The 26,826-nt window shown below is 38.9% G+C and overlaps 1 pseudogene; it reads left to right on the plus strand.

Annotated features, from left to right (window-relative positions):
* Window positions 1-17,492: 17,492 nt before the first annotated feature.
* On the plus strand, window positions 17,493-26,621 carry LOC110935420 (annotated as a pseudogene).
* The last annotated feature ends 205 nt before the right edge of the window (window positions 26,622-26,826 follow it).

Here is a 26,826-nt window from a genome sequence, read left to right on the forward strand (position 1 = left end):
CTTGTTGACGCCCAACAGTGGACTTCAACGTGTTTATCTCCAATTGTTGTTTAACCATGTCGCCTCTTATAATGTTGATCACATCCGATTGTCTATTGATTTGACCTGCAGCAGCTTGTAATTGAGAAAACTGGAAATCTACCTTCTCATCTTGCTGCATCTGAGAAAACTGCGAAGTCGTTGCACAAATAGTGGAAGCAATTGAGCGAGGAGGTTCTTGTGACGCAACTACAGGAGTTTCTGCAGCTGAAGAGACTACGGGAGTTGGTTCGGAAGACCTTGGAGGAGATGATACAAAAGCATCAGCTTCTTCGGCATTTAATCCCAACTCTCTGGATTCATTTCGGCCTCTTGAACAGGCTCCTGCTGGAGAACGGATGGCTGCGAAGATGAAGTACCCATGTATTTCCTTGCCTTTTTCTTTCTATGGGCAGCAGTTTTCTTTTTCTTTAAAGTTCAGCTTCGGTATCCAAAGGAACGTATTCGTCATCATCATCCTCACGTCTAATCTTCCTAATCCTTTTCACACCACGTTCATCGAACTAAACATCGTATCCAGGCTCAGGTGGGTTATCATCCGATTCGCTATCCTCCTCATCATCACCTGAAGTTGCACCAGCTGTACCAGCAGACGATGCACCAGCACCAGATGCACCAACGGCACCTGTATCACCACCATCATCATCACTGTCGCTCTCGGAGGAATCAGAATCTTTTCGACCAAATTTTTCTACCATCCTTTTCTTTAACTCCGGCTCCTCATCATCAGATTGGCTGTTATTGTGACACCATTTGTTATCTTCTGGAGCGATGTAGTCGATTTTATCAAGAGCACCGAACAGTTTCCTAGGGGGCTTGCTTTCTTTGTATCTCTTTATCGCAAGGCCCCTGAATATCTTCAGTGAATGCCCGATCATAGACTCTATCTTCAAGATGTCGTCATCGGCTTTTGGAAGATTGGGATGCTAGACATTCATGATCATCTGCAGAAAACGAGGATACATCTAGAGTTTATGCCCAGTTGTACGACCACCAGTTCTTGACATGTTCTCCTTCATGTTGGCAAAGATGTACTTTGAAATGCTAAACGGTTTGTTCAGCACTAATGCCAACATGAGTCCAACGAGATCGTTGCCTGCCATGTCATAGCCAGATCGCCTGCTGCTAAGACATTGAATAAGTATGTGTAATAAAAACTTGTACCGCATAGGCAGATCTCCCTTGTTAATTTGACTGCTAAAGATATCACCAGTACACTTCATCCTTAGTAGACAACTGCGAGTACACATGATTTGAATAGAGGACGGAGCATTCGGATCGTCTTGCAGTTCTAGAACGGTGTTCAATATTTCCGGTGAGACATTCACATTTACATCATTCACTTGCCCTTGAATAAACTTAGTTCCATCAATTTGGACAACGCTTGCAGAATTCCAGAATGCTTTGATGAGCGATTTGTAAACCAGTGTTGAAAAAGTGAGAGCTTTGTTTATCCGTGATTCCCTTATCTACTGCGTGATCTCCTTCAGTTCAGAGATCTTCCCTTCTGGATCAAGATAGGCAATCATGTTGTGACGCTTCTCAGACATCATTTGTTCTTCAGTTTTGTTTTCTTTCTTAGTCGCGGTTTTGCGCTTCTTCTCTTTTGGTGCCATCTATATACGAAAACGTCCACAATAAGTTAAAATGTCATGAAATGTGCATTAGACATAAGTCTATGCAAGTTCAAGTTTCAAATGGACATTTATCATTCAAATACATATCTACTGTGAAAAGAGCACCAAACTTGAGAATATTCTAAGTACTGGACAACGAAACATCCACACTTCGACGAAACTCTCTTCATCACGGCGAAACACCCTTGGTCAAACAAAGTCAGAGTTGACCTTTGACCATTGGTGTTTCGTCGACAGCAGTTTGAAGAAACATAAGTTTCGTCGTCACAAAGGTTTCGTCAACAGCAGTCCAGGTTTCGTCACAGGTTAGGGTTTCGTCGAATTTGGGGGTTTTCAAACCAAAGGGTGTTTCGCCGATAGGCGGTTAACGGATGTTCGATTCACTAAAACAAGCATTATGACACTTTGTGTTAATCACAATCAAAACGAAACAAACCCAGTAGTTTAACCGGCACGAGTTTTGACCGGAAAAACACCCAAAACAGTTAAACATTCAAACAGATTACCCAACCCCTGTTTTCTACCCGAAAGAACAAACACCAAATCAACATATAAAGCCTTATACAAATCCTATCATTATCAGATTTCATGAAAAACAAGCACAATGAACAATTTTTATATGATGAAATCGAAAACTTAGGGGTGACCGAGGGTTTGTTAACAAGTTTCGAACAAAAGTATAGGGTTCCTAAGGTTCGAAACATTTGAACAAGCATATGTATACCTTTGATTTTGATAAAAATGGTAAAGAAAATGAAGGATTTTGAGGGTCGAACGTCGGTAAAAAGAGGGTATGGGATGTGGAATCTGGAAGTAGGTGAATAGGTATGGGGTTTTGAAAAAGTGAGGTCTGATCGAACTGGGAACCCTTTATATACTCAAGACCCTGACATAACTCTGTCTTCGACGAAACTTGACATAGGCTCGACGAAACTCTTGATTGGGCTTGGTTTGGGCTTGAACAGTGAGCCCATGACGAAAGTTAATGAAGCCCAGGTTAGTTTCGTCGTGATCTCGACGAAACATGGAGTTTTGTCGTGAACCAAATGAATTTTGACCGAGTTTGACCAAGTTTGAAAACAGTTGACTTTGACCATGATCTTTCGTCGACATTTAGGTGTTTCGTCAACCAAATGATTTTTCGTCGACACCTTTTTCTCAAAATTTACTAAGTCTTTGAAATTTTGCACACATGAACAGATTTTGTTTATTTGAACAGATTTCCATTTTGATTCAGTTTACCAAATCCAAGGACATTTTATGAAGTAGGTTTCAAGCTTCCGGCAGAAAACTCCAAGTTACAACTTCGGCAAATCAAAAATGAACTTTACAAACTACACCAAAACATAATTTAAAGTGTGGTAAACTAACGAAAAACTATAAAAAGCAATAAACAACTGTATAAAAGCAATATTTTTGCGAGTTTCAAGGAAAGGGAATCATACCAGCTTACGGTCTTAGTCAACATGATGTTTGTTTTCTGTTTAAAGCTTTGGATAAGTATACTACCACAATTATCGGTATTGTTGTCCACATAAGCTCAAACTGATCAGATGTAATCATAATAAGGAGATACGATTAACGGTAAGGATTACACTTACAAGTCGATGTTCATCCACTCACGACAAATTCCCGTATCAAGGTATGCACACGAGTTCATCTTACCAGTGAGTATGCCGTTTATCATCTGTTTGACTGTATAAAAGAATGTGAGATACTCACTTATTTTTTATTTGAAAAACAGGCCCTGTATGATAGAATCACTTATTGATGAGGAACTTGATTTTCATATGCATGAAGGCACAGGAGCAAGTCCCTGAACAGGTCAGTACAAACATACAGCAAAGAGACGAACTTGACTCCCGGATAAATGTGATATATTATCACTTATTTTGTTTGGACATGTGATTGTCGATCACTTATTGAGGTCGAATGCAATATGTACATGTATGTATAGTATCATGGAAGATCTAGACTTCTTCTCCGTTATTTTTCGGTAAAAGATACAACCATGATACCCAGATGATAAGACAGCATAAAGACCGAATATCTCAGAATCTCGGCAATCAATCAAACGAAATTTCGGTACTAACACCATATGCCAATGAATGGTTCCCACCTGACTTGAAGTCTGTTAGGTTTGTATCATCCTGCACATTTTAATCTCATTGTGAGCCTACCGATATATCATCAGTAGAGATACTTATCATTTCTCAATTTTTTTTACATTTTTGAACATGTTGACTGACCACACAAGTGAATATCAGCATTTTCCTTTATCCAAGAAACTCATTTTTGGTTTTCTAATTTTTTTTTTTGAGTTTTTGAATTTTTCAAACGTAAAGACAGAAAGTAAAGACATCTTTTTGGATTTTTGACTTTTTCAAATGTTTTTGTATTTTCTTGAATTTACTCCCCCTAAAATGCTAAAAGGTTATGAAAACGAAAACTTTTTGTATTTTTAGAGTTTTTAAAGAAAATATTTGCAAAAACGATTAGCCAAAGAAGTTTTACTAGGGTATCACCTTAATGCCATTGACCAAAAGAAGATAATCAAAACGTGATTTATCAAAAGCTTTAGTAAACAGGTCGGCACGTTGGTGATCGGTGTGGACTTTAACAACATCGTTGAGTCTTTTATCAAAACAATCACGTATGAAGTGATATTTAATTTCGATGTGTTTGGTCTTGGAATGCTGCACAGGATTTCTAGTGCTCTGTAAGGCATCATTGTTATTAACAAAAATAGGAGTAGATAGGAATTCAAAACCGTAGTCGCGCATTTGTTATTGGATCCAAAGAACTTGGGAGCAACAACTAGAGGCAGCAATGTATTCTGCTTCACAAGTTGATGTAGCAACACAGGTTTGCTTCTTGCACTGCCACGTGACCAGGCGATTTCCTAAGAATTGACATCCAGCTGTTGTTGATTTGCCGTTAATTTTGCAGCCACCAAAATCAGAATCACTGAACGCGATCAAGTTGAAGCTATCATCCCTATGGTACCAGAGACAGGTGTCCGGGCAACCCTTCAAATAGCGGAAAATCCTTTTAACAGCTGACAGATGTGAGGCCTTCGGGTTGGCTTGATATCTTGCGAGCAGGAACGTCGGATAAATAATGTCGGGCCTCGAGGCTGTGAGATACATGAAAGATCCGATCATAGCGCGATAGTATGAAGATTTAATTCTTTCACCCTTCAAATTCGGAGTAATCCCGTGATTCTGCGGAAGTGGGGTACCAATGGGCGTTGCGTCAGACATCTGGAACCGGCTCAAGATGTCACCAACATATTTAGTCTGATGGATGAATATCCCAGACTCAGTTTGTTGAACTTGTAGGCCCAAGAAGAAATTCATTTCCCTCATTGTGCTCATCTCGAATTTTTCCTGCATAACACGCTCGAATTGCCTGCACAAAGAATCATTAGTTGAAACAAATATTATATCATCAACGTATACCTGCGCCAACATAAGATCTCCATCTTGTTCTTTGATGAAGAGCATGCAATCAATAAGACCTCTCCGAAAACCATTCTCCAATTGATAGTTAGATAAGGTTGCATACCAAGCTCTCGGTACCTGATGTAAACCATAAAGAGCTTTATTGAGCAACCAAACCTGATCTGGATGAATAGGATCTTCAAAGCCCGGAGGTTGTTCGACGTACACCTCTTCTTCAACCACACCGTGTAAGAAAGCACTTTTGACGTCCATCTGGTAGACTTTGAATCCTTTAAATGAAGCATAAGCTAGAAAGATCCGAATAGCTTCCAGACATGCAACAGGTGCATAAACTTCATTGTAGTCAATGCCTTCGATCTGACGAAATCCCTGAACAACCAATCTCGCCTTGTTTCGAATGACTACTCCACGATCGTCCTTCTTGCATTTGAAAACCCAACATGTGCCAATTTTCTTGTAGTTTTCAGGCCTTTCAACAAGCTTCCAGACACCCAGTTTTTGAAACTGTTGCAGTTCATCCTGCATGGCTTCCACCCAAGAATTATCCTTTATAGCTTCCTTCCAAGACTTTGTGACACATAGCACGCAAAGGACCAATCATTTTGAAGACCAGATTCTCTAATGGCTGAATACAAACCAACATTCTGGTTGTTTCTCAGTTGATTACGCATCTGCACACCACTATGGACATCTCCAATAATATTCTGCTGCGGATGAGTATCATGAATTATTGATTCAGGAACATCAGGAACACGAGTATTGATACCCAAATTGTTAAGATTTAGATCAACAACCAAATCCACGCCGGGCATAGGCGTAGAGGTGGATGCATTCCGTTCAGCAGTGTCTACAATCTGCTTGGAAACTCTCAAGTATGGTTCTAAGGGAAGGAATTAACCCGCCTATTCCGACCAGGGCGAATCAGAAGCACCTTGAACACGAGCAACCGGAGCTGAAGTACCTTCATTCGCATCATGGTATTCATCATCTTCCGATGACTCACTGTAATCAGCAGCATCTTCAAATACCTCATTTTGAACCGTGTTGTTAACCGAATTAGAACCTTGGGGGTTAACAATAATTGGTCTCACCAATGGCGAGTCAGCCGCATTGTCACTTTCAAATAGCAATTGAGCAGCAGCAGATGCTTCGTCAAAGGTTGGCAGGTTAAAGTATTCGAATAGTCCATCATAATCGAACATCCAAGGATCACCCGGAGCTCTAACAGAATCAGTATATCTTTGAACCTTCACTTCATTCCATAACTCAATCTTTTTGGACGCCAAATTCCATACACGAAAATTCGGAGTAGCATATCCAAGGAAGAAACCCTCGATAGCTTTGGGTTGGGACCAAACTTTCCGTGCGGCTCTATCATAGTGCATGGAGCGCCAAACGGTTCTTGGTGAGAAATATCCGGTTTCCTTTTGTGTAGAAGTTTGAAACAAGTTTTGTCATGCCTTTTAACTGTGAGAACTTTGTTTAGCGTGTAGCAAGCAGTAGACACAGCCTTTCCCCAGAACTGAACAGGAAGCTCTATTATCGTCCGATTCTTCCTCTCAGCGACACTGTTTTGTTGTGGAGTGTAGCAAGAACTGTATTCATGAATAATGCCTTTTGAAGTACAGAACTCATCCATTATACGGTTTTTGAACTCAGTGCCATTGTCGCTTCGCATCCTCTTCACTTTCAATGAGTACAAATTTTCTAGCAAAGTAAGAAGATTCTTGAGGATTTAAGGAGTTTCACTCTTGTGCGCCATGAAAGATACCCTAGAAAATCTAGAGTAGTCATCAGTAACCACCAAACAATAAGCATCCCCAAAGGTTGTCTTGTGTTTCATAGGCCCAAAGAGGTCCATATGAAGACGTTCGAGAGGCATGCTAACAGTGTTGACTTTCTTAATCAGGTGAGATTTCTTTGTTTGCTTTCCTTTCTGGCACGACACACATACATCTTGTAGATGAAAACTTCTCACAGGCACACCATTCACAAGATTGTTTTTCACCAAATGGTTCATTTTTCTCAAGTGGATGTGCCCCATTCGTCTGTGCCAAGATATAGACTCCTTTTCTGTGGCTTTCGAGACAAAACATGTCACTTGTGCAGATGTTGTAATCGCTTGGCTCATATCAAGAATATAAAGATCATTAACTCTTAGAGCCGATAAGAGAATCCATTCTTTAGGAATTTTGAATCCAGGCTTCAGCACATAACAACCGGCATCATCAAAATGCACGGTGAATTTCTTATCGCAGATCTGCGAAACACTCAGAAGATTGTGATCAATTTGACGAACATAATTGATCTTATCGAAACACACAACACCATTGGAGATCATTCCTTCTCTAGTGATATATCCGCCTTTGTCTCCAGCAAATGTGACATAACCTCCTCTAAGGTTTTTCACATCATAAAGAAGCCGTAAGTCGCCCGTCATGTGCCTAGATGCTCCACTGTCAACAATCCAACTGCACATTTCACTTAACGATTAGTTGAGGATGGGGACCCAAGCCTTAGTGGTCTTGGGTCGTCCCTGAGCATCACGAAATGTGATCTCGATTTCTTGATGATTTTCAAATACAGCATCTCCCCTTGAAATTTCACGCGATTTAGGTTTCCAAGTTTGATTTTGTTTACCAGATTGAGTTTTGTGAAAATATTTTGAAACTTCTGGTTTTAACAGTTGTGATGAACTTGGCTCCCTTTTAACAGATTTGACTTCAGATTTTAAAGCCTTTTCTATTTTCTTGACGTTTTGACATCGTTGTTTCATTTCTTGTTCTTTAACATTTTGTTTATCATGTTTTGGTGAAACAGAACGACGTTGTTGGTGACCTTTTTCAGGATGGGCTTTCTCAATAAATTTTTCCCTGGGAGTATTTGTACAGTTTTTAATGATATGTCCAAACTCCCCATACTTAAAACAAGTTCTCCATTCAACAAACTTAGGTGAATCCGATTGACGAACAGATGTCGAACCTGTAGAACATGAGGTACTTGCTTTTTCATCACACCCGTTTGTGTGTTGGGTATAGTTGTTTTGACTATTTCGTTTTAAAATTTTGACTTGTTGGACAAAATCGGTGTTTGATTTGTTTTCAAAAGTCTCAATTTTATTAGTACCCTTTGATGCTACAAATTTGACATCACTGCTTTTCTTCTGGTAACGAGCTCCTTTTGTTTCAAACTTTGATTGAGAAACTTTAGGCTTTTGAGCTCGTTGAACTGGTTGTTTACCCTTAGAAGCAGTAGGTTGTTGCTTTGTCGTTAATCTTGGATTTCCAAATTGTTTTCTTACTTCTGATTTTGGAATAGGATCACATTGGGTTACAACAACTCCTGGGATCGTCTTTCCCAAAAACTTACTTGTATTATCTTCAAAAACTTTATCAATCAAAGATGGATTGACGTTTTTAATTGGAAAATCTTTGTCAGAATAAATTTTAGCATCACCGACCAAAGTATACAACACATTATTGCTCTTAACGGCAGACACAGTTTCCTTCACTTCCTTGACAGGATTAATCACTAGTTTGGCAACAGGTTGCACAACAGGAGTAGGAGGATCACACAGAATATGATTCTCAATTGGAATTTCTACTCTCTTCATCCTATCAAGTGATTCATCCTGGTCACTCACATCAGATTCATCATCAGATGAATCATAATCCTCAACAGTTGGAGGACTTTGATTCACAGATGTTGAATTTCCTGTTCCTTTAGATGAGTTACCTGAGGAACTGTCCGGTTTGAACCCTAACCCTGTAGTAACTTCCTCATAATCAAGAGGCACACTTGGTTCAAGCTAAAGCCATGTTTGCCTGTTTGCATTTAGACAGCTCAATAACCAAACTTTGATTATGACTATGAACCTGTTCGGATTCCACTTTCAAATCTGCACATATATTACATAAACTAGGAGTAGGAGTGTCGGAATTTACCTGACTCGTCGAGGCTGAAACATTTGCCATAAAGGCAGTCTGATAAGAAAAAGATCTGTCTTCAGAGAAAAACTTCTCCATTTCCTTTGATGCAACAGCAACCTTCTTGATCATAATAGATTTCTAACACTTTAACTCCTCAGCTTCCCTTAATAAATCATCAACATCAGAATTCATCTCTTCTTTCACATCAGATTCAGAATTATAACCACCCGCATTCGAGCTTTCTTCATCCGAACTACCGCTATAACCAGAACTATCATCACTTTTAGAAAACTCTTCTTTGTGAACATGCTTGATGTGATTGATGATTTTTGCATAGCATGCGGTTCCTCCTCCTTCTAGATCACCATCTCCAAATTGTACAGACCAATTGCACCCTTTATCAGATTGAACAACTAATGCTCGGTTGGTGTTTGAAGGTCAAGCCTGGATTTGGTTGGTTTTGTTGTTCACAGCTACTATCCCTCTTTCACAGTTAACTTGATTCGTGTTGGAAGTACTTGTCTGATTACGGAAAGGATTTTGATTGCCTTGTCTGCTCTGTCAGGTGCACTCACGTTTGAAGTGACCCTTTTCATCGCAATTAAAAAATGTAACATCATCCTTATCGAAACCGTACTTCGTATCCTTTTTGCTTTCCAAAGAAGTTCTTCCTGTTCGAGTCATATAATCTTCCGCCCTTCTAACAGCACTCGCAAACGCCCACTTGATGTCCATTAACTCCATTTCATCACGGTCTATCTATTGATTATCTTCATTGGTCAAATTAATGTTTCCAATTTGACCTGCGACCAATCCGCAGTAGGCACTGACCATTGTATTGATAAGTTCCATATGTTCCTTTGCCACTTCTATGCTTACTTTTGAAAGGTTTGAAGTATCAACTCTGACGGTGTTGGGGTTTTGGGGTTGAAAGGTGTTATTGTAATTTGCTTGTTGAGGTTGTGGTTGGGCTTGTGATGGTGTCGGAATATATGCATTTGAAATTGAGCTTGAGTAGTGGAAACTTGTGGTGGAGGTTGGGGTTTAGGTAGCCGGGCACTCGCATCGAATTGAGGTTTTGAAAAAGCATGAGCTTAAGCAATAACATGCGTTGGCAGAAGATAGGCACTTGGATCGAAAACCGGAGGAGGAGCTGACTGGGGAAAGGGAAACGAGCTTGTATTGGACACAAACGCCGTTTGTAGTTTTGGTTGCTGAATGGAACTGGAACTGGCTGCAGGATTAAAACCTCCTAGGTACATTTCAGTATTTTGAGGAGCTGGAATCCGTTTAGCTTTCCGGATTTCTTCATCATTCTTGTGCTCCAACTTCTGAATGAATTCATAGATACTGACCGTATCTAAAGTACCCGTATGCTTCAACAATTCAATAAATGAACTCCACTCAGGAGGTAGACCATCAGCAAACCTTGCAACCATTTCCTGTTGAGTTGCAAGAACACCATAAGAATACATTTCACTAATTAGATGATAAAAACGAGTTGTCATATCATTTAGTGTTTTGTTATCCATGAATTGAAATGATTCAAATTCCTTCTTCAACAAATCATGTCGTGTCTTTCTTGTAGCCGCATTCTCTTCTCCGCTTGCTACCAAGGCATCCCATAAAGCTTTTGTGCTAGTACAATAACCGAATTGATAATAGATGTCTTTGTGGAGTGCTTGTGTGAGAATAGAAAACGCCTTCTTCTCAAGATCATATGCCTTTTTGTCGGCTTCTTGCATATTCATAAAGGTTATGGCATTTGATCCTGCTTCTTCAAGAGCTGTGTTATATAGCGAAATGAAGCACGTCCATAACTCGGTGTTTTGCCCTAGAACATACGTGTGGAAACGACCTTTCCAAGTCGGATATTCGTTCATATGATTCAACTTTGGCGGGCGGTTGTTGCTACCCGTTTCACTCTCACTTAACAATAGATTCTGGATGCTTTGATTCTGGTTCGTCATCAATGCCCATTGACTTGCACTAATAGATTGTTGTGGCATAACATTCCTTAACAAAACAGCTGCGGAGGTCTGATCTTCACATGGTCTTGGGTCCGTTCTCCAATCCCATGGACTCGTACTCATATTTGGACTAAAAATAATCAACTCAAAAACCAAACTGTGAATTCTCTGTGAAGCTTCTGTGAAAGACTTGATTTCCCACCAAAAATGATTTTCACTAAAACACCTGAGCCCAAACCCAATTATCAATCTCACAAATAATAAACCTTTTTACGTGAGAGATAGGGCCCAATTGTTTGACAATCTGGTCGGTATTTAGTGAAGCATTCCACAAAATATTCTGATAAGGCCAAAATGCTAAACCCCACTGAATGAACAAGCCCAAAAAGAATGGAATGAACCCAATGAAACCCACGAAAAATCCAATCTTTTGTTAGAACAGGCCCAACAAAGAAAAGACTAAGCCCAAAATCCGATCTCCTAGACCTTATGCCTAGTCTTTCGTCACTTTGAATTGGACGGAAAATAACTTGTAGCCTTTTGTGGTATGTAGTACAGTTATTGTTGACTATAATTTTGAGTTGAAAATGTAATTTAATTTAATTTTTTTAATGTAAAAAATGGGATGTGTGTCAGTAGAAACAGAGAAAGTGAGATTTCTTTTTCTTTATAAGGGTGTACGGGGCGCATTCGGGGAAGCGTTCGGTGAAGCCTTTCTCCGATCGGGAACACCGCCGCCATCCCCGCGGGGTCCCGAATCGGGGTGGCTTTTGGGTGTGGGCTTGCCGATTGATTTTGCACGTTGAACGAGATTTGACCGTTGGTAAACGGTCGAATTTATAAAAAAAAAAAATTCAATTTTTTTAAACAATATATACTAACCAATCTAATTCATTTTTTTACCACATTCACAACAAACCCACACCAAAACTCTCAAACTTAAATCTTTCAAACACAAAATGGATTCTAAGCTTCCGTTTCTTTCTACCCTACCCGACTTTCCCGACGATGGAGATGCATCGTCAAGCGATAGTAGCTTAGTTTTCTTCCAAAATCTCATCCAACAAGCGGAGCTACTAGACACGGCATCGTCTAGTAAAAAAAATTATGTCCGTCAAGATCGTGTGGGGGGCCACGAGACACTCATGGCCGATTATTTTGATGAAAATCCAAAATTTAATGAAGATACTTTTCGTCACAGGTTTCGTATGTCCAAGTCTTTGTTCCTAAAAATTGTTAGTGACGTGGAAGCGTATGACGAGTGGTTTCAAGAAGGCTTAGACGTGAGAATGAAGAAAAGCTTTACACCGTTGCAAAAGGTTACTTCGGCAATTAAACAACTTGCAACCGGTAACCCACCAGACGAGGGGGACGAGTATTTAAATATGTCTGAAAGGACCTCTCGTGAGTGCCTTGAATATTCCTGCCAGACGGTATGTAAAAGGTATGGCGGTGAATTCCTACGTAGACCAACGAGTCACGACGTCGCGCTATTGTATCAGGCTCATGAGGATAGGCATCACCTACCGGGTATGTTAGTGAGTCTGGATTGTACACACTTCGTCTGGAGAATGTGCCCCACAGAATTGCGTGGACAATACATGAGAGGCGATCATCAATACCCGACGGTTATGTTAGAAGCGGTAGCGTCTCAAGATTTGTGGATTTGGCATGCTTTTTGTGGGCCAGCGGGTTCACAAAACGACATCAACGTGCTGCAACAATCTCCGTTATTTCTTGCCCAACGAAACGGAACGGCGCCAAATTGTCCATTTCAAGTGAACAACCACTTATACAAACGCGGGTATTATCTTACTGATGGGATCTACCCTACGTGGTCCGTGTTTGTGAAGTCTTTTCCATATCCACACGACCCGAACGAAAAAAAGTTCAAGAGGCAACACGAGGCCGCAAGAAAAGATGTGGAACGGGCGTTTGGTGTGTTAAAGTCGAAGTGGGGAATACTAAATCGTCCAATGCGTTCGAAAACGGTGAGAAAGATAAGGTCCATCGTGTATACGTGCCTTATTTTACACAACATGATTATAAAAGACGACGGAAGGGCGATAGCACCGGTTCATATTCAAGATTCTCCAGTCGAACCCGTCTTCGATGATACAGCCTATACGGAGCTCATTGACGAAGACACGCATTGGAGGCTAAAACACGATCTCGTTGAGCATCTCGGAAGTTTAGATTTGCCTCACCTTGAAGTTGATTCGGACGAGAAGTAGTTTGTTTTTATATTTTTCTAGGTTGAATGTATTTTTTTTCTAGTTCGAATGTTTTTTTTTAATTTAATGAAATGTCTTTTATTTAATTTTTATTTTTATTAATCTTTTTTTAATTTATAAACATGCATTATTTTAGAAAAAAAAAAACCAACTCCCCTAATAGGGGAGTGCCGCCATCAAAAAGGGATATTAGGGGAGTGTATTAGGGGAGTTGACATGGCTTGATCTGGTTGGTTACGTGTAAGATGGGGGACTCACCTATTAGGTGAGCACCCCTTACACCCTAAGGGTGTACGGGGCGCAATCGGGGAATGGATCGGTGAAGCATTTCCCCGATCGGGAACACCACCGCCATCCCCGCGGGGTCCCGAATCGGGGATGAAGATGGGTGTGGGGTTACCGCTTGAAAATGGCACGCTGAACGAGATTAGACCGTTGCCAACGGTCGTTTTTTATAAAAAAAAAATCAATTTTTTTTAAAACAATATATATACTAACCAAACCTAATTCATTTTTACCACATTCACAACAAACCCACACCAAAACTCTAAAACTTTTATATCTTTTAAACACAAAATGGATTCAAAGTTCCCGTTTCTTTCTACCATACCCGACTTTCCCGACGATGGAGATGCGTCGTCAAGCGATAGTAGCTTAGTTTTCTTCCAAAATCTCATCCAGCAAGCGGAGCTACTAGACACGGCATCGTCTAGTAAAAAAAATTATGTCCGTCGGGATCGTGTGGGGGGCCACGAGACACTCATGGCCGATTATTTCGATGAAAATCCAAAATTTAGTGAATATACTTTTCGTCACAGGTTTCGTATGTCCAAGTCGTTGTTCCTAAAAATTGTTAGTGACGTGGAAGCGTATGACGAGTGGTTTCAAGAAGGCTTAGACGGGAGAATGAAGAAAAGCTTTACACCATTGCAAAAGGTTACTTCGGCAATTAAACAACTTGCAACCGGTAACCCACCAGACGAGGGGGACGAGTATTTAAATATGTCTGAAAGGACCTCTCGTGAGTGCCTTGAATATTTCTGCGAGACGGTATGTAAAAGGTATGGCGGTGAATTCCTACGTAGACCAACGAGCCACGACATCGCGCTATTGTATCAGGCTCATGAGGATAGGCATCACCTACCTGGTATGTTAGGGAGTCTGGATTGTACACACTTCGTCTGGAGAATGTGCCCCACAGAATTGCGTGGACAATACATGAGAGGCGATCATCAATACCCGACGGTTATGTTAGAAGCGGTAGCGTCTCAAGATTTGTGGATTTGGCATGCTTTTTGTGGGCCAGCGGGTTCACAAAACGATATTAACGTGCTGCAACAATCTCCGTTATTTCTTGCTCAACGAAATGGAACGGCGCCAAATTGTCCATTTCAAGTGAACAACCATTTATACAAACGCGGGTATTATCTTACTGATGGGATCTACCCTACCTGGTTCGTGTTTGTGAAGTCTTTTCCATATCCACACGACCCGAACGAAAAAAAATTCAAGAGGCAACACGAGGCCGCAAGAAAAGATGTGGAACGGGCGTTTGGTGTGTTAAAGTCGAAGTGGGGAATACTAAATCGTCCAATGCGTTCGAAAACGGTGAAAAAAATAAGGTCCATCGTGTATACGTGCCTTATTTTACACAACATGATTATAAAAGACGACGGAAGGGCGATAGCACCGGTTCATATTCAAGATCCTCCAGTCGAACCCGTCTTCGATGATACAGCCTATACGGAGCTCATTGACGAAGACACGCATTGGAGGCTAAAACACGATCTCGTTAAGCATCTCGGAAGTTTAGATTTGCCTCACCTTGAAGTTGATTCGGACGAGTAGTAGTTTGTTTTTATATTTTTTTAGGTTGAATGTATCTTTTTTTCTAGTTCGAATGTTTTTTTTTTAATTTAATGAAATGTCTTTTATTTAATTTTTATTTTTACTAATCTTTTTTTAATTTATAAAACATGCATTATTTTAGAATAAAAAAAATAAAAAAAAACAACTCCCCTAATAGGTGAGTGCCGCCATCAAAACAAGGTATTAGGGGAGTGTATTAGGGGAGTTGACGTGGCTTGATCTGATTGGCTATGTGTAAGATGGGGGACTCACCTATTAGGTGAGCACCCCTTACACCCTAAGATCTTATCTCTGACACACCATACTCTTGACCACGATTTTCAAACAACATGCCATCATTTTGAAGGATTACCTTTTTCAATCAAATTAATATTTTAAACTAAAATTCAAAAGTTCCAATAATGAAACCCAGACGATTATAAAGATTAACAAGAACTGTGATGAACTATTATGAAGATTCCGGCCACCGTAGTTCACCGGAAAATTTGTCAAACTCAAATTTTAACGTCGAAACTCAAAACAACTTGTACTTTCGATAATCTCCAATGCTTTTCAACAAGTTTTGAACAAAAACGACACCAAACAACAACGATTTTCGAGTTTTAATTCGTATTTTCAGAAAAAAAAAAAAGAAACTGGGTTTTTGATTTTTGTCCAACAAAAGCTCAAAACCAAGGACGTAGCTTTCTGGGGGCGGGAGGGGGCGGGCCGACCCCCCGAACTTTTCGCTAAGTAGTGGAGGGTATGTAGTTTTCGTATAAAAATTTTTGGGTGTATGAGTTTTTGACCCCTCGGTTTTATAGAAATTTTTTGTATATACTTTTTCGACCCCCCTGTCGAAAATCTCATGCTTCGCCACCCACTCGAAAATTGCACCGGAAACTCGGTTTTCAACAAGAAATCGAGCCTTATGCTCTGATACCACTTGTAGGTCCCATTTTTCGGAGGATCGATTACGAAACCAAACCCTTGTTTATATCAAACACGGTCATGAGTGCGGAATCCCCGTGACGATGCCAAACCAAACACAGATAATAACAACACGAGGTAACCAATGAATCGCAGTCAATTGATTAAAACGGATGAGAACAAGGATCAAACAAATACACACAATGTTCAGTAAACTATCAGAGTAGGTATGCTCTCATGGTTTCTGTGTGAAACCATGTTGTGTTTATATAGGCAACCCAAGCCCAAGTGTTGACGAAACATATGATGGGCCTGATGAAACATCACATTCGTCACTGTTCATGGCGAAACTAGGGGTTGTGGCCAAAGGGAGTTTCGTCATATGTATACTCGACGAAACATGGAGTTTCGTCGAGGGCTGCACAAACAGTTAGGCTGCAGCAGACATTATAAACACACAAACACACATACAAACCAAATATGCAACATGCATTGTTCATTAAACATTACATAACAACTGAGACAAACTTGTCGGACACAAGTAGGATAGGAGGATATCCGACTTGGTCGACGGCGAATACAGACTCGATAGCTAAAAAGACCGTATTAATACATCGTTAAACTAGAGCAACTTACTGACACAAAATAATGCATCAACATAGTGTGATAAATCGAGTTGTGCGAATAGCGTTGAGTTTGCGTTGCGATAGCGTTTGCGAGTATAATCCATAAACTTAATAAGCACACACAAGTATAGCACATAAGAACACACAGCATAACATTACTACAGTAATAACAGCGTTTGCGATTTAGCGTGTTAGTCGTGATAAGCGAATGCAAAGGCGTGAGTGGTTACCGAACAAACAAACACACTCGGCAATTTAAATAGAATAATTCTCTGTAATTCATGTTGCGTAAGCGTTTGCGAATATAAAGCGTTTAAACATGTAGCGGTGAGGTGTGATGAAAATGTATTTAGTATAACATAACCCTTTATTTATATCGAATCTCGGAATATAAGACGGTTATAAATTGGAGCAAAAGCAAACATATAACAATCTGAAAAGTCGGGTTGTTACAGGTTGGGTTTAGGTGGATCGTATATACCTACAATCTTGGTTAACGTATGAATTGATGTGTTAATAAATTAATTGAATATATTGAATGCCAATGTTTTTTTATTGTGATTCCATTGGAAAGAATTTTTTCGGGACGAAAAAAGATAATTGTGGGGATGTGATGTCAGGTCAAAATAAAGCGTATATTAGATATTAGTGTTAATTTTTTGTGTTGAACATATTAAGTCTTATGTGTTATTATATATTAAGTGTGTATTTGTTTTTGTGAGTAACATGTATTAACAAGATTAAATGAGAGAAAGCGAGTTGAAAACATGGGTTTGGCATGTCATGCGGGTTAATATTAAAGATTGAGATAAAAAATGGTTGATATAGAGATGTAAGTTAATGCACATCAACGTGAGCCATAAATTGAGAATGTTGATATTGATGGGCTGCACTATGGAATTAGGGGACTAGGGGTGAAATCACTAGTGATGGATTCCATCATTCCCACTATCCAATCAACTAATGCCATGTCATCAATCCAATTTCCATCACTAGTGATAGAAATGGACTAGGGGTGGAATCACTAGTGATGGAATTCCATCACTCCCTCCCAATTTTTTTAATTTTCATTTTAAATTTAGAAAATAAAAATAAAACACTAAATTAAAAATTTCATTAATTTTAAAACATACTAGTTCAATTTAACATACTAGGAAGATACAATTTAAAAAAAAAAAAAAAAAAACCTACTCCTCGAATTATACTAGGAACATACAATTTAAAAAAAAAAAAAAAAAACCTACTCCTCGTCCGAATCCGGAAACTCCAAACCTAGAGAACCTACTAGTTCGATTAAATCGTATCTCAACCGAAAGTGAGTTTCTTCGTTACGCAATTGTAAATGGATATCTTGTGGAACTTGAACTTGTGTAGGAGGATCCGGTACCCAATCCGGTGATATTGCACGTCCGTCGTGTTTGATCAACATATTGTGCAATATGATACACGCATACACTATGCTATGTATTGCTTTCTTGGTCATCGAACGAACCGGTCGGTGTAGGATACCCCATCTACCCTTTAAAACACCAAACGCCCTCTCAACATCTTTTCTTGCCGATTCTTGCAATTTTTTGAACGCCTTTTCTTTAGCCTCGACGGGAAATGAGGGAGCTTTCACAAAAACAGACCAAGACGGGTAGATACCATCCACAAGATCAAATCCTCGTACGTAATGTCGACCGTTAACATAGAAAGGAGAGGAAGGTGCGGTACATCCGTTACGCTTTGGAACAACGGCGATGTGTGCAACACATTTATGTCGTTGTTTGAACCTGGAACACCGAAGTACGAATGCCAAATCCATAAATCATTCGACGCCACCGCTTCTAGTATGATGGTTGGTCTTTTGATGTCTCCCCTCACATACGCCCCTCGCAACTCTCTTGGACAATTTTTCCACTCGATATGTGTACAATCGATGCTGCCGAGCATCCCGGGAAAATGACATCTAGCCTCGTGTGCGGCATAAATACGAGAGATGTCGTGGCTCGTTGGTTTTCATAAAAACTCGTTAGAATACAACTTAATGACCGCATTGCAAAAAAATTGCAAACACTCACGTGACGTTCTTTCAGACATAGCTAGGTATTCATCATATTGATCGGGTGGGTTACCTGTCGCTAGTTGGCGAATGGCGGACGTGCATTTTTGAATCGGCGTGAAACTTGGTTTGCCCCTCGCATCGTAACCTTCTTGAAACCATCCCTCGCTTGCCTCGATGTCTCCAACAATCTTTAAAAATAATTCTTTGGGTAAACGAAAACGATCTCTAAAATTTTCGGAATTGTATAGCGGGTTTTCCACAAAATAATCGTTCATCAAAACTTCGTTGGCACGTATACGATCACGGCCGACCATCTTCTTCTTTGGGCGGGACGACTCGGCATCAAGCTCGTTATACACCGACACAAAAAAGTTAAGCGTGTCGTTGTCGGAAGACGACTCGGTATCGGTATCGCTAGACATCGGAAACGTCGAATCGGTAGGGAATTCCATTTGAGAAAGATATAAAAAATTGGGTGAAATGGGTGTAAAATGGTTTAAAAGATATAGTTTGGTGTATGAAAAAATGGTTAAAATGTGGATATATATATAGATAAAATGGATTTTTTTTTTTTTTTTATTAAAGTTACCGTTTTTAAACGGTCATGTGAACATCCAACGGTCAAATTTTCGAAAGTTCAACGCGTGTTGGTGGTAACGCGTTTATTGTATCACGCGTGTTAAAAGAGTGGCGGCGGTGTAGCGTTATACATTAACGCGTTTTCGGGCTTCATCACGGGACCGCCCCGGGTTGCCTTAAAGAAGCAACAAGGATCATGGGTCGGTGGGCTTAGGGATTAACAAAGCGAAGTCGGCTATATGATTAAGCCCAGCGACATGCGGGGTTTGTTAGTGTTGGCTCCGTGTTGGCTAAAACTAGGTTTTTAAAAGATGCTTTTCATAATTTAAAACATCAGCTGTCACATGCATATAAGGGCCCCGTGATAGCACCTCCATCACTCGTGGAATGTAAGGGAACCCCGCCGCCACTTCTTCTTATCACTCGTGAACTTTATAATGCGTTGAGATTTTCACGCGTGAAGAACATGCAATTTAGTTTTGTTTTTTGTTTTTTTTTTATGATTTTGATAGCATGTGGTGAGTGATGGGCATTTCCACTAAAAACCATCACTAGTGATGAAATAAAACTCGATGACATGACGGAAATTGATTGGATGTTATGAGTGACGAGTAAGTGGTAAGTGATGAGCGCCCCTACCCTAAAAGGGACGAAAGAAGGCATCAATTTCGGGGGCCCGGTTTTTCTCGACCTGTTTGCTGTAACCAACCTCGTTTACAAATTACACCAAAACAAGCCACTCAAATACTGCAAGAATTACATATCGACCACAAAGTATAACGTAATTACTTTTTTACCAAAAGCCCTCTTCGAGCAATTCAGACGTGTGGCAAATGTGTATTTCCTCTTAGCTGCATGCCTATCATTGACACCCGTTTCACCCTTTTCGGCTTATAGCATGATTGCACCGTTAGCTTTTGTTATCGGGCTCAGTATGGCTAAAGAAGCGGTTGAAAACTGGCATCGGTTCATGCAAGACATGAAGGTAAATTTGAGGAAAGTCAGGGTTCATAACGGGGAAGGTGTGTTTTCGTTAAAACCATGGATGAATATACGTGTCGGGGATGTCGTAAAAGTGGAAAAAGATCAGTTTTTTCCCGCTGATTTATTGTTATTGTCCTCAAGCTATGAAGACGGGATTTGTTATGTCGAAACTATGAATTTAGACGGTGAGACGAATCTAAAAGTTAAAAGATCTTTAGAAACAACTTTATCTTTAGACGATGATTCCAGTTTCAAAGATTTTAGAGGAACGATTACATGTGAGGATCCGAATCCGAATCTTTATACGTTTGTTGGCAATTTGGATTACGAACGACAAGTGTTCCCGCTCGATCCTAGTCAGATACTGCTTCGGGATTCGAAGCTAAGAAACACGGGCCATGTTTACGGGGTGGTGATATTTTCGGGTCATGATAGTAAAGTGATGCAAAACGCTACAAAATCACCTTCGAAAAGGAGTACAATTGAGAAACCAATGGACAAAATTATTTATGTCCTTTTTACCCTTTTGGTGTTGATTTCGTTGATAAGCTCGATCGGTTTTGCTATCAAGACAAAAACGCAAATGCCAAGTTGGTGGTACCTGCGGGCGCCAGATGATGAGAATTTATACGATCCCGCAAATGCTTCACGATCGGGGTTTTATCATTTGATTACCGCTTTAATTCTTTACGGGTATTTGATACCGATCTCACTTTACGTTTCTATTGAGCTCGTGAAGGTTTTACAGGCGGTTTTTATAAATCAAGATATAAACATGTATGACGAAGAAACGGGTACTCCGGCTCAAGCCCGTACCTCGAATTTAAATGAAGAACTGGGGATGGTGGACACTATTTTATCAGATAAAACCGGGACGTTAACGTGTAATCAAATGGATTTTCTAAAGTGCTCGATTGCAGGGGTCCCGTATGGCATACGATCTAGTGAAGTCGAGGTGGCAGCCGCCAATCAAATGGCTTTGGATCTTGAAGGACATGGTGGACATTCCGCGAGGTCTAGTGGACAACACGGGCCGGAAATCGAGTTACAGGCATTAACGGGTTCTAAAGATAGTTTGGGAGCACCGATCAAGGGTTTTAGTTTTGATGATAGTCGATTAATGAACGGGAATTGGGCCCAAGAGGCGAATCACGATGTTATATTGTTGTTTTTTAGGGTTCTTGCTCTTTGTCACACTGCGATTCCCGAGTTTAACGAAGAAACTGATAGTTATAGTTATGAGGCTGAATCGCCTGACGAAGGCGCGTTTCTTGTGGCTGCAAGAGAATTCGGGTTTGAATTTTGTAGAAGAACGCAATCGAGCATATTTGTTCGTGAGAGGAATCCTTCTTCTCAAGAATTTGTTGAAAGGTTCGGGCATGCTTTTGATTATATTAGTAACACCTTGAATGATGAGTAAATTATCGAAAAAAGAACCTAACCCTTGTTGCCCCCCCCCCCCCCCCGCGGGTCCTTTCCACTTTTAACTTTTTGTAACATTTGATTTGCATGTTATTTCCAGGGAGTTTAAACTTCTAAATCTTTTGGATTTTACAAGTAAAAGAAAACGGATGTCGGTTATTGTTCAGGACGAGACCGGACAAATTCTTTTATTGTGCAAAGGCGCCGACAGGTCGGTTTCTTGATTTCAATTTCAACACACACATCCACACACACTAAATACATTTTATTTATTTATTTATTTATTTATTTTTGCAGCATAATCTTTGAACGTTTAGCGAAAAATGGAAGACGGTTTGAGGAGGCTACCACAAAGCATTTAAATGATTACGGGGAAGCCGGTTTACGTACGCTTGCGCTTGCGTATAAAAAACTTGAAGAATCCGAGTACATATCATGGAATGAGGAATTTACAAAAGCAAAAACTGCCATCGGTGGTGACAGGGAGGCGATGCTTGAACGCGTTTCGGACATGATGGAAAAAGATTTGATTCTTGTTGGTGCAACGGCTGTCGAAGATAAGCTGCAGCCAGGGGTATCAAATTATTCTTTTTACCGTTATGTCATAAGTTTTGAACTTTTTATTATTTTGTTAGATCTAAATAAATTCTTTTTACATGTATAGGTGCCTCAATGTATCGATAAATTAGCACAAGCTGGTCTAAAGATATGGGTATTAACAGGGGATAAAATGGAAACCGCAATCAACATAGGGTAACGTCTCTCGCCCTTTTTAACTTGATTATCGTGAATAAAAGTTGTTTTCAAGTATTTTTGTGTAGGATTAATTTCATAATATTGTATCTACCTTTGAAAACTCTAAATATATTATACTCTTTTTTTTTAAATGGTATATATAAGATATTTAGCTTATTTATGTTTTTTTAATATATAGAAGTATAGGGTAAGGATACCGTAAAAAGGGCCTAAAGTGTGAGAAGTGTATTATAACACTATATATTATACTATATAACACCATATAAACACTGTATAACAATATGTAAAACCATATAATATCATATAACACTATGTAACACTATATAACGTTATATAACAAATATAACACTATACATCTATCATAGACATGCTATCAGACAACCTATAGTGTTATATTTGTTATATAATGATATATAGTGTTACATAGTATTATATGGTATTATATGGTGTTACATATTGTTATACGGTGTTTATATGGTGTTATATAGTATTATATATAGTGTTATAATACACTTCTCACACTTTGAGCACTTTTTACAGGATCCTCTACCTAGAAGTATATATATTAATATATATAGACAATAAACACTATGAAATTGCCCCTTGTGTAAAACTCTTTTTTTTTAAAGATTAACCATGCATAATACCTTATCTTGGTTGGTGTAGGTTTGCATGCAGTTTACTTCGTCAGGGCATGAAGCAAATATGTATATCAACAAACGTCGACATTCTAAAACAAGATTCCAAAAAGGTATGTATTATCGTTATCGTTATTAAATTAAATTGCTGAACTGATTGAAATAAAAACAAACTTTACAATTCTACTTAACTACATAGCTAGTTAAAGAAAAACCATCTTTTATACTAGAGTAAATTACGTTTTTGGCCCCTGTGGTTATATCACTTTTACTATATTAGCCCAAAATAAGAATTTTTAACATATCTGCCCCCATGGTCTCTATAACTATAACCATTTTGGCCCCTAAGTCTAACCATTTTAGCCCTCATGGTCTCTATAACTAACCATTTTGGCCCCCATGATCTCTAGACTTAGGGGCCAAAATGGTTAGTTATAGAAACCATGAGGGCAGATATGTTAAAAATTCTTATTTTGGGCTAATATAGTAAAAGTGATATAACCACAGGGGCCAAAAACGTAATTTACTCTTTATACTAAATTTGATATATTTAGTGTTTCAAAAGGGTAAATATAATATGATGCAATTAACATAATATTTACTAAATTTTGAACTTTAATAAGGATATCTGCAACTTTGATTTCATTTGTAGAATACAGTTAATTCTTAATTTTTTAATGTTATTTTATTATGATCAGGCTGTGAAGGAGAACATTGAATTGCAAATCACTAATGCAACTCAAATGATTAAGCTTGAAAAGGACCCACACGCTGCATTTGCGTTGATCATCGATGGAAAGACTTTAACTTACGCTTTAGAGGAAGATTTAAAGCACGATTTCTTGAATTTAGCGGTTGATTGTGCTTCTGTTATATGTTGTCGTGTTTCTCCTAAACAAAAAGCCATGGTAAGATCAGTATACATAGATGCGTCATTTTAAATTATTATTTTTTTCTTAGTCTCTTATTGTCGTCTTGACGTTAGGTTACAAGATTGGTGAAAGAAGGCACGGGGAAAACGACTTTAGCTATCGGAGACGGTGCGAATGATGTTGGAATGATTCAAGAAGCGGATATTGGTGTCGGAATAAGCGGTGTTGAAGGAATGCAGGTCTGTATATGATGCATACAAGCTTGTTTTTTTTTTTTGAGTGAATTGCAAGTTTTGTCCTTTATCTTTAGGCCATTTTGCAAGTTTTGTCCTTTATGTTTAAATTTGCCGAGTTTTGTCCTTTATGTTTGAAAATCAAGCACGTTTTACCCTTTGGGGCAAAACGTGCTTGATTTTTAAGGACAAAACGTGCTTGATTTTTTAAACATAAAGGACAAAACGTGCTTGATTTTTAAACATAAAGGACAAAACGTGCTTGATTTTTAAGGCCCAAAGGGTAAAACGTGCTTGATTTTCAAACATAAAGGACAAAACTCGTCAAATTTAAACATAAAGGACAAAACTTGCAAAATGGCCTAAAGATAAAGGACAAAACTTGCAATTCGCTCTTTTTTTTTTTTTTTTTTTGTTTTTTTTTTTGCAATTGGCTTACAAAGTTTATGATTATATGTGCAGGCTGTGATGGCTAGTGATTTTGCTATTGCGCAGTTTCGGTTTCTTGAGAGGCTTCTAGTGGTACACGGTCACTGGTGTTATAAAAGAATTGCTCAAATGGTATGTATCTACAGTTTCGGTTTCTTGAGTGGGACCCACAGTCACATCTTTGTTTCTTTAATGCTATATAAACGGTCACAAGAGAATGAGTTAAATGCCGAACAAAATGTGATCGTTATTTGTTAACGTATATATATTTTTGTTTATTACTGACAACGATTTTTTTTTTGCAACAGATATGCTATTTCTTCTATAAAAACATTGCGTTTGGGCTTACATTGTTCTACTTCGAGGCATTCACGGGCTTCTCGGGCCAATCAGTGTACGATGATTGGTATATGCTTTTATTCAACGTTGTTCTTACATCATTGCCCGTGATTGCACTTGGCGTTTTTGAACAAGATGTTTCTTCCGAGATCTGCTTACAGGTTAGCTTTTCTTTCCTAAAGTACAATTAAAATGTCTCGTTAATTAGTACCCACACTTTTTATTTTTTCCCCTCAATTTTCATTATTATTGACATTTACACTCCCTCAACATTTTAAAACTTCGTAATATGTCATTTTGACCCCTTTGAGTTTCTAAAGATTCATGTTTGCCCCCGTACTTTCATTCTTTAACTTCAAAATTTTATGTACGAGTCGGTATAAATTCAAGCTGGTTTAACTTTATGTTCAAGTTGGTAATTTTTTTTCGGAAACGAGTCAGGTCAAATATTATACATTTTCATGCTTATAATACATACGTTTTTTTTTTTTTTTTGGAAAATGAGCTGGTTGAAGTATAATACGTTTTCATGCTTTTTATATACGTTTTCGGTTGGTTTACGTTTTGACGTAAACTTTTTCGAAACAAGTCTTTTCAAATATGATACGTTTTCATTCGACGATATAAATTCGAGTTACTGTATGTTTCAACATCGCCGCAAATGAAACATGCTAAATGGGCCAATCATTTTTATAAGTTTAAATACTCAAATCGATGGTGTACATACTTACGCCTCTTTATGACCACTGCAGTTTCCAGCACTATATCAACAAGGACCAAAAAATCTATTTTTCGACTGGTACCGAATATTCGGGTGGATGGGAAACGGGCTGTATTGTTCGCTAATCGTCTTTTTCCTCAACATAATAATATTCTACGACCAAGCTTTTCGGGCAGGCGGGCAGACAGCCGACATGACCGTGTTGGGAACCGCAATGTTCACATGTGTCATCTACGCAGTAAACTGCCAAATCGCCCTCACGATGAGTCACTTCACTTGGATACAACACTTTCTAATCGGTTTCAGTATCATTGCATGGTACGTGTTTCTAATACTATACGGTATGATGCCTCCGGAATATTCTGGAAACGCTTTTAGAATCTTTGTGGAAGCACTTGCACCCGCCCCGTTATTCTGGTTGACCACGATTTTAGTGACGGTTGCGTGTAATCTCCCGTATTTGGCGCATATTTCTTTTCAAAGATCTTTTAGTCCGATGGATCATCATATTATTCAAGAAATTAAATATTATAAAAAAGACGTTGAGGATCGACATATGTGGACCCGCGAAAGATCAAAAGCTAGACAAGAAACGAAGATCGGGTTTACTGCACGAGTTGATGCAAAGATTAGACATTTTAAACAAATGTTGCAGAAGAAATCGTCGGTTTTGAGTCCTCGTGTTGCTTTGGCTGCAACAAGAACATAATGTTTTTTTTTTAATTTCTTTGGTCTTTTTTAAAGGTGTTAATCATGCTTATAGTTAAGTGTAGGGTTGTCTGTATTTATTTATTTTTTTTTTAATTTTTTGGTGATTCTGGTTTTTTGATTTGTTCTTGTAATATGGGGAAAATATAGGGTGACATTGGTATGTTAGAATTTTACAAGGGCTGTTTTGCTAAGTGGAAATGGCTAATATTCACATGCGTTGACTTTGACTATTTTTTGCAATGTTTCTTCTCTTAACTATTTTGGAATTCAAAATGTGATAGAAGGTTTCAAAATGTGATAGAAGGTATAAAAGAAGAATCATATCATTATGTGAAAGAAAGATCAAAATTTAAAGCTATTTCGTGACAACAATGGTGGGATTTCAACTTTATAGCATAGTACTCTGGATGTAATTTTG

This window comes from Helianthus annuus, chromosome 4, assembly GCF_002127325.2.
Source record: "Helianthus annuus cultivar XRQ/B chromosome 4, HanXRQr2.0-SUNRISE, whole genome shotgun sequence".
In the NCBI taxonomy this organism is placed as follows: Eukaryota; Viridiplantae; Streptophyta; class Magnoliopsida; order Asterales; family Asteraceae; genus Helianthus; species Helianthus annuus.